Here is a 17,933-nt window from a genome sequence, read left to right on the forward strand (position 1 = left end):
CATGTAATGAAATGAAAAAAGTCACAGTAAAGGATGTTTTATGCTGAAATCATTGTCATATCTGTAGATATTAAGGAACAGAGGAGAAACACGATTATTTACAGATACTGTACAATACAATAGCCTACAATAATTTTTACACATGTAATATGAGCTGTGTTAAGCAGCCAAGACTGGTACTTACAGTTTATTCTGTGTTCAGCAGGTGGAAGCACCACAGATTTCAGCCAAACTGATGTACTAAAAAAAATAAACATTGTACAAAAAAATGTCTTTCTACCACATCTGTAATAACCAAATGAGCAAGGTGAGCCCATCAACACGGACGAGCCAGTGGTGGCAACAAAAAAAAGCATCACAACAAAGTTGCATGCCCACCTAAAGCACAACCACCCAACCCAGTGTTCCCAGCACCTCAAGATGCAGAGCCTTCGTCCCGAAAGTCAACACTCACTGAGGCGTTTGGTCGACAAAGTAAATATAAATGGAGCAAAAATGGTGTGCGCTCAAAGAAACTGTAGTTCGCTGCATCGCAAAAGAAATGCTGCCCTTTAGTACAGTTGAAAAGCCAGCATTGAGAGAGATGCTGCAAACGTTTGACAGACAGACAAAACGAATTGCCTGCAAGAAAATACATGTCACAAACGGCCTAAATGTTCAATATTTATTGAAGTGCAATTTTGTTAATCGAGACTTGATAAGCCATTTTATTTATTGTCTTGGTTGTGTGTGGTTTTATATTTGAGTGCTGTTTTTGCTAACAGAGACTGAGAGTCCATTTTATTCTTTGTTTGTTTTATTTATTTAGGATATTTCAACGTTCCTGAAATTACAATTACGATGGTAAAAAATTACTGAAAAATAAAAGTTTATTGTATTTGAAAGGGTGTACATTATTATGATATACTATCATGTTGGCAATAATATCGTTTATCGGCAATAATTCATGGGACAATATATCGTCCAGCAAAATTTGTTATCGTCCCAGGCCTAATAGAGAATAACAATTTTACTCAATTACTGTTGCAACATGCTATCACAATGTTCAGTAATAAAATAAGCAACACTCGAAATATCACATTATGTTATTGAAATAATCTTCCTCACTCCAAATCAACAGTATCAAAATATCCTGTGCTCTTTACATCGTAATTAGCACATAAAACATTATCAATCATCTAGAAAGAAAAATATGTAATGTGCACAGCTAATAAAATATGGCTGGATGAGCTTAGAATGCACAAATAAGGTGCTAAACACACACATAATACAGCTCTATGTGCAACAAAGGAGCAAACAAATGTCTCACAATGCACCTTTAAAATGTCGGATCAGGGCTTCAGCATTAATGTGTGGTGTGTCGTAGTGTGTCTCTCTCGCGCCAATCAGCACCGGAGTTAGTGCTCTGATGTTAGCTCCTATGCTAACGGTTTAACTCATTGAATTAGCTATTAGCCTTTAGCACATCAAGACGGCCGCTCACCGATGCGTTTCTCTTCCCGACAGGTTCCTCCGACTGTGCTCACACAGGTCCTGGTCGTCCCGGGAGATTTCTTCGGCAGCTTTTCCGAGTCTGATCCACTTTTCTTGTTTTATCTTCCTATGGTGAGTGTCTGTTTAATGCGCCTTGCTCTCTCTCTTCCCGGCAACTTCAGAGGAAGTGAACCTGCTCCGATCAGCTCAATGGGCGGGGCTTCTTTTCTGATTGGGTGACAGACCGTCTCCAACCCGTCTCCTTCAAACTAAAACTCTCTATAAATTATTTTATTATGGTTCTATCTCTCCTTTTAGATAAACATCTGTTTTTTATTATTAACCAAAACGTAGTATTAATGAATTGATTTTTCCACCATGAATTTCACTTGTCTTCATTCAATCAACTAATTTATTGTTTTAAATACAGATTTTTAACCTGGGTTACACAAGAATCTAATACTTTTATTTAGAAGCTGTTTTGTTGTGATATTTTTTCACTGTGATTTTGAGCTAAATGGAGATATGGACACTTCCTATGCTTCTATATACTATATACTATACATCCACTGTCATGATTACACCTGATTTCTTTGGAACTATGTTCTTTCAGATACAAATAAAAAAATCTATTCTATAGTTATCTTACAGGATCACATAACTGCCTCGCCCATAAGCAACTCATATACTTTACTGGGCCATTATAATAAGTCTCTATACTCAGTCAGGTTCACTACTCTGAGTAATCATGAATTACGACCTCCTCCATTAATAAGTATCTTTCTTGATACAGGTATTGATAAAGTTCCTCTGAATCGCTCTCTAACCTATAGTTTGTACCTTACCTGTGTCTGGTTGTGAGGCCCTGCCTGGCTGAACTGGGGGCCTGACTGCAGGACCAGCCTTGTCTCCCATCTAGCCCTAATGTAATCAGTTGAAGCACTCGTACAGTCTCTGAGGTTTTTATATAACACAGATACCACCTTGATTTTTGACCCATTATATACTCGCATTTGTACATCTATCACTCCGTTTAATATTTTTGCGCTCCCTATTTCCCTTATAATATAATCCCTTAGCTGTAGTTATCTAAAAAAAATCCTAATTTTTTAATCCATACATTTCTCTAAGGTCCTGAAAAGACATTATGTTTCCATTCTTTAGTATTGTACACATGGCAGTGATTCCCTTCCTCTCCCAGTTCCTGTATGTCAGGTCACTCAAGTTTGGCTTGAATCTTTCATCATATGCAATCCAGCTCAACAATCTCACTTTCTTTTCCAATCTATGCCTTTTATTGAAATCAGCCCAGATAGTCAGTGTGTGGGAGGTTATTGGATCTATTGAACCTTTTAGTAGTTTTTATCAATGTAATGTTGCCCAAAAGGGATTGCACTGGTTTGCTAGCCACCCTCATCTCAATCTCTTTCCATTTGGAGTTATAATGCTTGTCACACCACTTGACCAAGTTGTGCTGCCTCATAATAATCCTTTAAATTTGGGAGTGCCATGGGAATCCCCCCCGATTCTTAGCCAGTTGTAGCGTGCTATATTTTATTCTTGGTTTTTTACCACTCCAAATGAACCTCGATATCATTTTGTCCCAGGTTTCTAACTGTATCTTGACAGTAAGGGATTGGAAGAAATACAATAGCCTCAGGAAAATGTTCATTTTAATAATGTCAATCTTTGAACTGAACTCCAGTGATATGGTCGACCATCTCTCAATATCCTCTTAATTTGTATATGAATCTGATCACAATGAAAACATGGCTGGAATTATCTTCTGAAGATGGCTTATCTGTTTTGTTAGGGTTACCCCAAGATATTTTATGCTTTCTGAGTTCCATTTCCATTTATAAGCATTTGTCATTTCTTGGGAAGGGGTATAATTAAAAGCCAGAATCTGTGTTTTATTCACATTTGTTTTATATAATGAGTGGTCTCCGTATATACTTATATACTTAAATGTGTTAGGTTTGTATCAGGTCTTTCTAAATATATTATTGCATCGTCTGCAAACAGACTTATTACATGTTTTTGTTTTTTAATATGTATTCCCTTTATTTCCTCACACTGTCTTATAGCCTGCACCAGAGGTTCAATGTATAAGTCAAAGAGGAGAGGGGACAGGCAACATCCTTGGCGTGTTCCCCTCTGTAGCTTTATGCTTTTTGTTAGACTACCATTCATTTTTATTCTAGCTATAGGATTCTGGTTTATTGTATTGCTGCATTTAATGGCGAAAGCCTTTTCGCCATCAAGACTCAGCAATATAGCCTTAGTTTCCTTCATTTGTATCGAGTTTACTATTTGCAGGGTCCTTCTTATGTTCGCTAATGTTTGTCGTCCCGTAGTAAATCCAGTTTGGTCCTCGTCAATTAATTCTGTCATGAAATTCTGATCTCTCCTTGCTATAATGGATGTGTATATGTTGTAATCTACATTGAGCATAGAAATGGGTCTGTAATTGTTACAATATTCTGCGTCTTTACCCTCCTTGGGGATTACAGATATGATTGCTTCATTACATGAGGGTGGCAATCTACCTTCCTTAAGGGCAGTGGCGGTTCTACATTGAGTTACTCCCCGGGCGAGGGGTGTTATATAAAGTAGAGTAATGTGTATAGTCTTTTTCCCTCGGATGCAGTTCAAGCCATACATCAACCAGTCCATGTTCCTTCAACGACATGTTTACAAATTTAGATATATGTGTCTTATTTCTTTTTATACTTGTTGTGTCTACCCTATGATCCATTATCATATTAAAATCACCAGCACATATCACTATACCTTCAGATTTTAAGGCCATGACTGCGAATAATGATTTAAAGAATTGTTTAGTACTCTCTGGAGGGGCATATACATTAATTAAGGTAACCATCTCTTCCTGTAGTTTCCCCTTCACTATAATATATTGTCCTTCTGTATCCTTGATTTCTTTTAGACATTCAAATTTTGTTGAGTTTTGTATAAGTATAGCCAAACCTCTTTTGTTCCTTTGTTTACAAGTACTGTAATAGGTGTTTCTAAAACCAAATTTCTTCAGCTTTTCATGCTCTTCCTGGGAAAGGTGTGTTTCCTGCATGAAGATAACTTGAGCCTTAAGTTTTCTCATTTTCAAAATGATCTTAGTCCTTTTAATTGGATTATTTAACCCATTAACATTTAACGACACTAACGATATGCTGTTCATTTATAGCTTTGGAAAATGGCATTATACTCCATGATATATATATATATATATATATATATAATATACCATGAGAACAAACAATAGCCCAAAGAACATTGAGCAACTCAGCAATAAAAAAAAAATCGAACTAAGAATACAACAGTAGGCACTTGCCCCCCACGTTTCCCCCGTGGGTTGAGGGGAAATTCAGATGAAATATGGGGGCCCCTCCTTAGTGAGGTCCATTCTTGTTATCCAGATTCTCTTGAGCATCTGTCTCATTAATTCAATTCAATTCAATTTTATTTATATAGCGCCAATTCATAATTGACATTATCTCAAGGCACTTTACATTTAAAGGTCAAGACCTTAAAACAATATTAACGTAGAGAAACCCAACAGTTCCCACAATGAGCAAGCACTGCGGGGAGGAAAAACTCCCTCATTAACAGGGAGAAACCTCTGGCAGAACCAGGCTCAATGTGGGCGGTCATCTGCCTCGACCGGTTGGGGTGAGGAAAGAAAAGTAAGGGGGGAGGAAAGGAGAGATGGGTGGAAAGCGGGGGAGAGAAGAGAGAGATAACAATAACAATGTAGTGATCTACAACAGAATTATATATATTAATGAATTACTGAGTTATTGTAATTAATGATAACAATGGTGATGGTAGTTGTTGTTGTCCTGCAGTCCCGGTGCCAGAGTTATCTGAAACGAGAGAGAGAGAAGAGCCAGAGGGACTATGGGAGGACAAAGTGAACCTTTGACATGATGACATGTTAAAATAAATAAATAAACAGGTGTGGGGGGGCAGAGAGACAGAGAGACAGAGGGAAGTGATGAAGTGCTCAGTGCATAATGGGAGTTCCCCCAGCAGTCTAAACCTATAGCAGCACAACTAAGGGATGGTTCAGGACTCACCTGATCCAGCCCTAACTATAGGCTTTGTCAAAGAGGAAGGTTTTTAGTTTTACTTTAAATGCTGGGACAGTGTCTGCCTCCCGAACCCAGATTGGGAGCTGGTTCCATAGGAGAGGAGCCTGATAGCTAAAAGTTCTACCTCCTGCTCTACTCTTACAGACTCTTGGAACCACTAGAGAGCCTGTGTTTTGGGAATGAAGTGATCATTATAGCTCACACATACAGCGTCCGATCAGTCCTAACAGTGAAGACTGAAGACCTATATACAATCTCTTAGACTATTTGTCTTCAGTGTCTAACATGTGTTATCTTTCACTTACTTATTCATTTAAATGCACTTACATACTGTGGTGTCTGAAATGCTATGTGTTGTCTTCCCTTTAAAGGAGGTCTATCCTTGGGTTTGAGGCCCCCAGCTCCTAAGAAAATCTGAGGAATTTTAGGTTGTTTGAGAATAACTGAATGTATACATTAGAGCATTAGACCACGGCTCTAACTGACACCCTAAATTTAAGCTGGTGCTATTCCCTTCCTGACACCGGACAATCTGGAGGAAAGCCAGATGCATTTTCTTTAGGTTTACGCAAACAACCCTCCTATATAAACGAGGAGTTGAAGTTGCCTCGGGAGAAGATTCACATTGGCCCCGAATCTCTCTCCAGGCAGCAGAGAAGATTCACATTGGCCCCGAATCTCTCTCCAGGCAGCAGAGAAGATTCACATTGGCCCCGAATCTCTCTCCAGGCAGATTGCTTTGCTTGTATTGATGCTGAACTTTTTGTATTAAACTTTTATATACAATCAAGACGGTGTCATCGGAGATTCCTTCATCATCTTCACATCATCGCAACCCCAATATACGACAATACTTTATTTGTCCATTCCTCTGTATTTCTGTAGTTTATGTTTTGCTCGTGTTGCGGTGTCCTCTTTGTTTCCTACCTGTTGCCATGGCCATGGGCCGGTGTCCCAGTGTATCCTCATTCTGGCCATAGGTGTCTAGAAACGGATTCCTCTCTCTTTTAAAACTTTCTTAATTCCCGCGTACTCCTTTCTTTTCTGAATTATTTCCGTGGCATAGTCACATTATTGGAAATAGTATTAGTTAGGTGATAAGTTGCAACATCATGTCCCAATTGGAGATCAGCCGTGCTGCACTGCTGCTGTGCCTGTGGAACAAAGAAGAAATGAACAATTAAGCCACAGTATCACTAATTCCAGCTCTGTCCAACAATCCATATATAATAGCTCCAAAGACTCCTGGAAGAGACATTGTCCTACCCTGAAGAGCAGTCATCCACAGGAGGCAAACACAAAAGGTGGCCACCTCACAGCCCCAGTGGTGTGACTACTCTTGGAGATTCTCCCATCACAGTGTCCTCTCCATGCAGTCTCTCTGAATCTTCATCTGACGTGGCTGGCTGGAGAGGTGCGTGGACCAGTTCACATGTGAGAACAAAGCCTTTGCAGGGACTGGAGAATATGCTCTGCCTTTTGGGTGAGGATAAATCAATATTTAGGCGAAAAAAATGCTGAGGGGGTAGAGCGGTTGTCCTCCAACCAGAAGGTCGGAAGTTCGATCCCCAGTCTTCCCATCTGCATGCCAAGTGTCCTTGGGCAAGATACTGAACCCCAAAACTGCCCAATAGAACATCAAAAAAAGTGCTAGCTATAGAAGCACTGTATGAATGTGTGTGTGAATGGGTGAATGGAAAACTGTAGTGTAAAGCGCTTTGAGTGGTCTTCAAGACTAGAAAAGCGCTATATAAATACAACCATTTAACCATTTACCATTTTAAAGAGGAGATGGAGAGCCCGTCATCAGCAGCGATCACTTAAATAACGTTGACTGTTGTGCTGTGCTCCACGAGGAGTCAAAATAATGTTATTATTAATGACTTTGCCTCACACAGAGCACCAAAAATGTTGTGATTATGTACTTTCCCTTGCGCGGGGTACGATTATGTACTTTCCTTCATGCGGGGCACCATTAAATGGTGTGCTTTTGGGCATTAAATAAATGTGGCTATCAGAGAAATATTAAATATTAATATTAAAAATATTAATATTAAACTGATAAAGGATAAATCGGGGCACCACCCTTCAAAGGAAGGGAAAAGATAGCCAAATTAAGAAATAAGACTTACTGACTACAAATTTGGAACTCTGATTAATAATTAAATAAATAACTATAACCAAAATTACCACATCAATAGCTAGCAAAGTTGAAGGATATGGAATTCTTGACAGTGTAGAGGTTGGCAAAATTCACACTTATGCAACATTAATGAAGATGGAGTTTTGAGACCATGTGGCTGAGATCACATGTATGTGTTAAGTTTGTGGAAATGAGTGTGTGAGGTGTTGGTGCCAGGTTAAAGAAAGTAGTTAGATGCATGCAAAGAAACTGATCAGTATAACAGAACTAACATTAACTTTCAAATAACATATTACCAAATATCACAACAACACAATTCAAACTTATAAACATCACATGAAATAGAAATAGGACTAAACAGTCCTTTGCTTAGCCTAGCGTAATAATAGAGCCCAGTTGTGTTACCTGTCCATGAAAAAGAGGGAAAGTTCCTTTTTGGATGTGCTGTTTGAAGTCGAGTGAAGTGGTCTTGTTGGTTTGTGGCTCCTGTTGTGCATCTGCTGATCAGACCTTGTGTCGTGGCCAATTGTGCTGAAGTTCTTAGGCAGGCTCTCGCGTCACTGCCTTTGGAAGGTTTTAGCAGTCTGCTCCAGGCAGGCCTGCTGGAAGTTGAGGAGCTTGTGTAGGGAGGAAGTTTCCCTGGCTGGGACAGCAGGGCCAGAACCTACTCCACCAGGAGCGGTCAGCAGGGGAAGAGGCAGAACAGAGAAGAGAGCTAGGAAATTCGGCTTATATTGGCCTTGTGACCTCATGGGTCATGGGGCACACAGTGACCAATAGTCAACTGCTACTGGAGCATTAACGGTAGCAGCAGAACCGGCAGCAAGTGCTTCCATGATGGCATCAATAATGTGACATGTCCGTGTAGTAAAATTTCTGTTCATTACACTGTGTCACATATGAATGTCACTATGTACCTTTAATCTGCACTGCAAACTGAGGAGTGATTATAACATAAATTGCTAATGATTACAATAAGTTTAAGACAGATATCACGAATTATCAAACGAATCAAACAATATACTCTATGTGTAACAATCAGTATGTAGTGTATGTATAACTTGTGTGAAGAAATGATAATCTTTTTTTTTTTTAAAGGCAGTCTGACAAGAATGAAATATAATGGTGTAAAATCAGAGACAAATATCTTTAAAAAAATAGTAAATGGTTTGGACAGATATAATGGTGTCAAGAGTAAGAAAAACTGTGTAAAAGAAAAAGAGACTCATCATGGTACGGTAGGGGCTCTCCAGAGGGAAAGTCCCAGCTCCAAGGCCAAAGTAACCCCGGTGCTTGGAGACTTTCCAGGGGGAAGGTCGTAACAGGTGTGGCCCTTAAGGATAGATAAAGCGGAGCAACACCACTGTTAGTCAGAGTTCTTCTGGTGCAGCTCCGGCTCGCTACTGAATGCTCTCAGGTTTTGTTGTCGACAATAAAACTCTGCTGCTTTTAAGTTGACTTCTACTGCTTTTTTATTTGACTGAATTTTTGGAATTTTTGGACCACGAGTGGAACTTAGTTTTTCACCACAACACCCAGACAAGCGGGACTTCTTCTTCTTCGTGCTTGGCGGTTGACATGACAACGAATTTGTTGTTTAGTGTATATGAAAAAAGAAGCTAACAGGCAAGCTAATTCAGAGGAACAAACTTTACTCTTTCTTATTCAGGTACCAGTCACAGTCACTCTCTTCTTCATGGGGTACATCGAGTGACACTGCCACCCACTGGCATAATATGTATTGCAGGCACACGTATATACTACAAAATGTTTACGGCATTATGTCACCAACTCAAATTTCTTCTGATTTTAATTTGTAGTAATGAGTAACGAAGATGGTTGGGAGAAATGTATTGGAGTAAAAGTACACATTTTACTTAGGAAATATAGTGGAGTAAAAGTGAAAGTTGTCAGAAATAAAAATAACAAAGTAAAGGACAGATATGTGAAATTTCTACTTAAGTAGAAATGTAAAGAAGTATTTGTACTTCGTTACATTACAACACTGGGTAAGGTCAGCTCAGGTGCTGTTGGATGGGCGCTGCTGACTACTTCCAACACTGTGGTTTTCTCAACCCCAGAGCGTGGCGGATTCTCTTCCAGAGTGAAGTCTTCTTTGGTTTCTCAGGGAGAACACTGGAGAGAGACTTCTCCTCAGTGACATCATCCTTACTCTCTCCATTGAGCTCCCTACTGGAAACATCAGCTTCATGACAGTGGCAGACCACATTGTAAGAAGCTTTGAGCTTCATCAGCTCTTCTTGGAGAACCTTCTTCTCCTGGAGCTCAGTGTTGAACTTCTCCTGGTTGGTAGTCTGATTTTGACAGACCTCATGATAAGAAGCTCTGAGCTTCATCAGCTCTTCTTGGAGAACGTTCTTTTCCTGCTTCTCCTCCTGGAGCTCAGTGTCGAACTTCTCCTGGTTGGTAGTCTGATTCAGACAGACCTCATGATAAGAAGCTCTGAGCTTCATCAGCTCTTCTTGAAGAGCATTATTCTCATCCTGAAGCAGATCGCTGGTTTGAGTCTCCTTGTCCATGGAGTCAATCTTTTGGCTGTGAGCTTGCCTTTCCTCCATCTCTGTCACCACAAGCTCAACCCTGCTCAAATCCCTTTTCAAAAGGGCCACCTTCTCCTTCAGAGCCACATTGTCCTCTTCCAGAGCCTTCACCTTGTTGCTTTGTACAGCCAGTTTGCCATTGTGGGCTTTAGAGTGAGCTGTCATTTTCTCCTTCTCCCTCATCAGAAGCTCATCGTTCTGTTTGAGCTTCTCTTCCAGAGCCTTCACCTTGTTGCTCTGTATAGCTAGTTCAGCCAGGACACCAATGTGGGCTTTAGAGCGAGCTGTCATTTTCTCCTGCTCCCTTATCAGAAGCTCATCATTCAGTTTGAGCTTCTCTTTCAAAGCCTTAATCTCAGACTGCATTGTTCCACATGTCTGAAAAATGGAAACATGGAATTCATTATTAAAAGACTTGAACCTGAACATACATTTCTAAAAAAAAAAAATTCTTACCAGGATGTCCATTTTGGTAAAGGGGGATTTGTAGTTATGAGAGCAGTGTCTTCTTGATGAATTTTTACTGAACAAATCAGCGGTTGTCTCCGTAGGCAGGATTGTTGTCTTCACTAATGAGGACTGTGGTCTTCTCAGTTGACGGTCTGTTATTTTCACAAGCTAATAACTTGAAGCAAGGGAACTTGTTATTTATGTTTGGTAGTTCAGAGGACCAAAGAAATATCCTTTAATGTCTAGAGTTTTTGGTTCTTTGATTGGATTTGATAAGGATTTGCAGGCCAGCAATCCCTTTGATGGTTGCCCACACATCAATCATCAAAGAAGATTTTTAAGAAGCAACCGTTTCCATGGCAATTTTTATAACTCCACAACATGGCGGCCCCTGGGGGTTTATCAGGTTGACTTCTATATGATGCACATCACTGCGGAGCATACACAAATCCTGAGCTAGGCGGCTACTATACACATGTTGCACTGATAGCTACAGTGATCCCTGTCTGAGACTGAGGTTAGTCTCTTGACCAAATGAAGAAAATCAATCAAGGATTTCAGATCCATTAGATAATGTGTGATATGCTTGAGGGAATTAATTAAATATGCTATGAAGTGTTAAATTAAGTATGTAGATATGTACATAAGCATCAACAAAATATAAGTCTATGTGTCAGTAAGTACATAGTGTGAAATCTTAACAGCACAAGCATTATAAAATAAATGTAGTAGGATGAAAATAAAATAATGAAAATGGAAAACACTGTAGAGCAGCTGTAGTCAACTACTTTACCATCACCGGGAAGTGGGTACATTTTTGCAAACTAATTGTTGCATTGTGTGTCACTGAGAGCATGGGGAATTGTGCATTTCTGCAGCATGTTTGGATTCGTGTTTGTAAAAAAATATTTGTGTGTGTCAGGAAAGTGTGGACCTTGATGCTGGCTGGTTTCTAAAACTGATGCGAAATAATTGAGAGGATGTATATTTACATGTTGATCTATGTGATTTTAGTGTGTGAGAGCTATTGATGCACAACACAGGCACTGACATTCTGTGATCAAGTATTGTATTGTTGTGTGTTGTTCATGTGTTCAATGTGATTTTACACTGCAAATAAAGGTTTCATATTTTAATTTCATTCATAGATTCATGGCTATTGAGCAGTGCTTTGTGAGTGTTGGTCGAATACTGTCAGTGGCATAAGATATTAATGAAAATGCATATTATTAATATTTGTATGTGTGTATATTAAATCAATACAATTGTCAATGCTTCTGCAGATGTGTTTGACTGTTTCCATTTAATTTAATTTACTATGTTCCACTTAATAATGGGCTAAAAGGATTGGTTTATGTAATATTTATGTCTTTGTTATGCACATTAGTCATCCAATCATTACTGATTTGATGATATAGAGCTCAATCTGAATGCAGACAATTATTTCTTCAATGCAAAATATATTTTAAAAATCTTGCCTACATTTGTTTACATATGATAATGAACAAAAATAATAACCAACAGATTTGACACATCTCACACAATTCATTGACCCTCAGCATCCAGCCCTTCATCAGCCGTGAGTGTGGCACATTATGTCATTCTTTGTCGTATATGGTCATCAATAATTTAATAATAATTGATCTCAGGCTCCCTCTCTGGAATCGAACCCTGAATCCCTGTTACCTGTGGTCATTGTAGGCACAAAAAGTACCATTGAAAGTTGATAGGGCAGACATTCAAATGAGACGTCGCCACCACGAGGGCCAGCGATCAGTTCGAGGTCATCTAGTGTCACCAAAGCAGCCGGGGCACCACGGGTCTGATAAATGCACACGTCCCCGCAGGTCAGCGCCCGTTGGGGAAGCGGAGAGCGGGCGGGGAGTGGAGCTCGGTTGGGGGGGTGGGATTTTGCGGAAGTTATTTTGCAAAAGGGGTAAGAACTCGTACATCGCCTGGTACACTGGCGCTGACAAGTAGAAAAAATTTGCTTAATTTTGCCTTTATACACCAAATTAAAGATTAGACTCTCCTCTTCCCAACAATATCAGCTTTCCACCCTAGCACAAACTGGCTGCTAGTAATCAGACATTTAGTGTGGTCCATTTCAGGCAGCTTTCAGAGCTGGGTCAGAAGTCAAACTTCTTTCACTTACAATGTTTGAACACTGCTGCTAATGTGTTTAAACATGTTTAGGCATGTGCAAGAATGTGTTTAATTAGTTGTAACTTCATAAAAAAGGGCTTTTTGGCAAGTAATTACATATCGTCACAACCTCACTCAGTCTGAGAATCATCATCACTGGTGGTGCACTTTTCAGCTTGAGTAAATTATCTGTTAATCTCAGGCAGGTCTCTCAATACAGCAAAACAATTCTTTACAAACTACTTTTCTTTCAATGGTCTTTTTATTAATGATAAAATACATATAAGACAATCAATGCACAGGAAAAAAGTTTTTTAGATTTTTCGTACAACATCCATAAAACAAAACAATCCCTTGTCAAAACATCCGGACATGGACATACTTAAACATCTACTGACAAAAAAATGTAAATAGACAGAATAATAATAATAATAATAAAAAATAAAAAAATTACAACCACGCTTGGAAAGATAAAAGATTAATAAGATTTAATAACTGAAAAAAGCACAGCACAGACACCACCAAAAAAAGGTGAAATACATGAAAAATAGATACATAAATAAAATAGATAATAAAAATTTAAAAAATTTAAAAATAAAAAAAATAAAAGGGGGGGGGGGGGGGGGGGGGGGGCTACTCAAAAATTATTGTTGAAGGTTTTTCATAAAATACCAAGAAGGGGCGCCATATTCTGTAGAATTTGTTTTCTGATCCCCGAATAGTGTATCTAATCTTCTCTAGATTCATGCAGGATATCATTTTCTCTGAGCCAATGTGAACAGCAAGGAGGAGCTGGGTCCTTCCACTTAAGTGAAATAGCTCGTCGGGCTAGTAAAGAGGCAAAAGCAAGAAAGTTGAGCATAGCTTTATGTAAGTTCAAATCTGGAGCAATGCCAAAAATACCAGTCAAGGGATTGGGCTCAATTCGATGATGGAGGATATCTGATAACGCATGGAAAACCAATGTCCAAAAGTTACCTAAAGAGGGACATGTCCAATACATGTGGTAGAGTGAGGCAGGTGCGCCTTTACATTTATCACATGTAGGGTCGACATCAGGATACATTCGCGCTAATTTGGTTTTTGATATGTGGATTCGATGCACTACTTTAAATTGTAAAAGTGCATGTCAAGAACACATAGAAGAGGAGTGTATCCGATCAAGCACCGAGTCCCATGTGTCCTCTGTAAAGGTGTAATTTAGGTCTTGCTCCCAAGCAGTTCTTATAGTTGCCACTGAAGAGCAGTGCAGTTTGGAAATAAGGTTATATAGATTGGACATGATACCTTTAGAGGTGGGGTTAACAGAAAGAAATATATCAACAGGGGTAACTGGGGGTTTATAAGGAAATTGGGTCGTTAAGCGCTGTATAAAAGTCCTAATTTGTAAAAATCTAAAAAAGTGGGTTTTGGCAATGCCAAAAAGTTTCTGTTAGTTGAGAAAAGCTCGCAAAACAATTATCAATGTATAGATCTTCAAAGCATCTCAAACCTTTTCTGTGCCAAATATTGAATGCGCCATCAGCCATTGAAGGAGCAAATAGATGGTTAGCAGCAATTGGGCTTTTAAGTGAAAAAAGCTGTAGTCCAAAACTTTTCCTAAATTGGCCCCAGATTAACAGGGAGTGTTTAACTACTGGGTTGCTCTTGGGAATATCCGAAGCAAGTGGAAGTGCGGCACCTAAGAGGGCAGGTAAGGAAACAGGGTTACTGGCACAGACCTCCATTGTAACCCAGGCCGGGGAAGTGGGTTCGAGATGGAAATGTCTCCAAAATAACAAACACCCAATATTCACTGCCCAGTAGTAGTACTGGAAATTAGGCAGAGCCATTCCCCCTGCCTGCTTGGATCTTTGGAGAAATGCTTTCCGCAGCCGAGGGTGTTTACCATTCCAAATGTAAAATATCAATAATGAGTCAAGGGCTCTAAAAAATTATTTGGGGATGAGAACAGGAAGACATTGAAACAAGTAGAGGAACTTTGGAAGCAATGTCATTTTAATCGAGTTTATTCTTCCAATAAGGGACAGAGACAAAATCTGTTTTGCCTGATCAAATAAAGTGAGAAAATTTGATTTAAACAAGTTTTTGAATTCTCTGGTGACACAAATTCCGAGGTAATTAAATTGATCTTTGACCACCTTCAATGGGAGATGGGTATAGTTAAGTTTAAGAGCTTCCTTATTAATTGGGAATGGTTCGCTTTTATTTAAATTGACTGAAATTATCTAAGATCGTGAGGGCTTCTGGTAGAGAAGTGGTTGGTTTTGAAACAAACAGAGATGTGTGAGAGAAAGCTCTCATCGGAGAGTAACAATGGATTTAGTCTCCAGTGTCTCCTTGTATAGTCAGCATCTGGAAAAGCTAGTACCAGAACCAGGGGAGCGTGATCAGAAATAACAATACTTTCGTATTTTACATGACTTAAGGTTTGAGATGAATTTATTATCTATAAAAAAATAATCAATTCGAGTGTAAGTGTGGTGGACATGGGAAAAGAAGGAATATTCTCTTCCTGTAGGATACAAGAACCGCCAGGGATCAGAAAGGCTAAAATCATCAAGAAATGCTTTAATGTAACTGGCGGATTTGCTGAGAGTGGTAGGTTTAGGTGAGGAGCGGTCTAATACTGCATCCAAATAACAATTGAAATCTCCCCCGAGAATTAAAAAATTAGAATTTAGATCAGGGAGTTCAGAGAAAAATCTATTGAAAAACTGTACGTCATCAACATTAGGCGCATGCACATTGGCCAAGACCACTTGCTTATTGTAAAGCTTGCCTGAAACATGGGTAAAATGTCCAAATTTATCTGCTGTAATGTTGCAGGGCTCAAAAGGAATGTTTCTATCAGCAAGGATGGCCACACCCCTGGCTTTCCTTTAAAGTTAGAGTGGAAAAACTGTCCTGCCCAGCATTTACCTAATCGCCATTGGTCAGAATCATGCAAGTGGGTTTCCTGAAGAAAGGCTACCCCAGCCCTGAGCTTCTTTAGGTGTGAGAAGACTGGGTGATTTAACCCCTTAACATTCCAGCTAATGAAGTTACAATTACCTTTCATTTAGAACACTTGCAGAAAGAATAGAGTGAGTAGCTCCGCAGGGGGAAAACAAAAAAAAACACAAAAAACCCCCTGAACCCCAAGCTCACACAGCGCTCTGTGGAGCAAGCTCAGAAAGACCTCCTCAGGTCTCGTACTATACATCCCCAGAATATACTTCCTATTTCACTAGCTCCAACATAGGGTTTTAATATTTAACCCTATGACAAAAAAGCAATCAAAACTGAACGACTAACACTAAATACACCATAAAGCTAAAACAACTATGAGCAATAACATAACACAGGTTATCATGCCTCTTCTCCCTGCACGCTGCACCTCCAGCTGTAATAATCTCCCCAAACCAGGACTACTCCGGCGAGAAATAAAAATAAATTTTTATATATAATAAAAAATACGACTACATCAACTGGTCTTGTCAAAAGCTTTAATCAGTTAAGTTGGATTTTCATGCATTATAAACAGGAGACGGAGGGGATCCCGGAGCTCCATGTCAGCTTTCCCCTCTCTGTCTGCAGTGGATGGGCCAGCAAGGATATATTCTGTATATATTTGGCAGCACTTGCACATCAAACACATTGGCCATGAGAACTAAATCTACTTTCCCTACATGTATCTATCAACGGCCTCTGCCAGGACTGGTTGGGGTGAGTGGAGAAAAAAAATATATATAGGGGAACAAAAGGAAATAAAGGGGGGGTGGAGTCACAGTCTCTGGTCATGGGCTTGAATCCAGCCCGGGAATCACCACCTGGATGTTGGCATGGTCTTCCAAGGGCGCGTTGGTCCCTCCGGGCACTCCTACCTCCCTCATGGTCCAACATGTGCAGTAGTAGTAGTGAACATGGCTCCAAAGGTGAGAGGTCCTCAGGTGAGAGTGCTGGTGGTTGCATGACCCTCCACGTTAGCCCTGCGACAAACCGGTGACCTCACTAGGTCCATCCCTCATCAGGACCCGAGCCAGGATGGGTTCCAGAGAGCCGCACAGCATGGACCAAGGAGGGGAGGAGAAGACCCAAGGAATTAGAGACATGTAATAAGATACAATAAAATAAACAAGGCAGAGAGAGAAGAGAGAAGGTGCTGGTTTCTGGTGCCTGATGGGTGATCCCCCAGCCGTCTAGGTCTATAGCAGAATAACTATGGATGACTATGGCTCATGACATATCCACGCTTGTAAAGTCATTTTGAAAGAATTACTGGTAGTGCTGGAAGTGTGTAAATCTCAGAATCACTTTCTAGTTAACTTTGAGCATTTTACCACGATACCAATATACCTCTTCATGGCCCAACAACTCACACCTCGGGCAGGGTGGGGCTAAAAGCCTAGCTGGCCCCTAATGCAAACAACAGACCCAATACAAAATTGATTTAGACTTGAAGGGAACAGTCTTGATTCTATGAGCTTCTAAAATATACCGTGTAAACAGAATGCTATGCTTGTGTTTCCTATTGATGAACAGTTCTGACTTGCAGTGCCTGCTCTCAATTTCAAGTCAATGTCATTGCCACAAATTTTTCAAAACATGAAAAGGCCCACTTTACTATCTTATTATTACAAAAATGATATTTCAAGAAAAAAGTTTCAAATGGTTTTCATTGTCTGTTACACAAATAAACCAATTCCAGAAGTACATGTTGACATTACATCTGCTCAACTTTCGAAATACAAAAAATTGGCTAATAATAGTCTATTGCCGGGTATCGAACACAGGCCTTCTGCGCTAAACGTCCCTTACACGTTCCCATTCATTCTCTATGGTAGTGTTAAATCACTATGCACGTAATGCCCCTCCCGGCGACTGAACATTATGGCGCTGTTTCAGCTTCATCTCTGTCTCTCTTCCTCGACTTTTCCTTCAACTTCCGTGACTGAAGAACAACAAACTACAGCAGATGTTGCTCTACAACTACTTTACACATGTGATGTGTTTTATTCAGCAAAGGTAAGAGACTGTTTGACTAAAGACCAGATAAATGACGGGCAGATG

This window comes from Paralichthys olivaceus, chromosome 22 (assembly GCF_024713975.1).
Source record: "Paralichthys olivaceus isolate ysfri-2021 chromosome 22, ASM2471397v2, whole genome shotgun sequence".
NCBI classification, from domain to species: Eukaryota; Metazoa; Chordata; class Actinopteri; order Pleuronectiformes; family Paralichthyidae; genus Paralichthys; species Paralichthys olivaceus.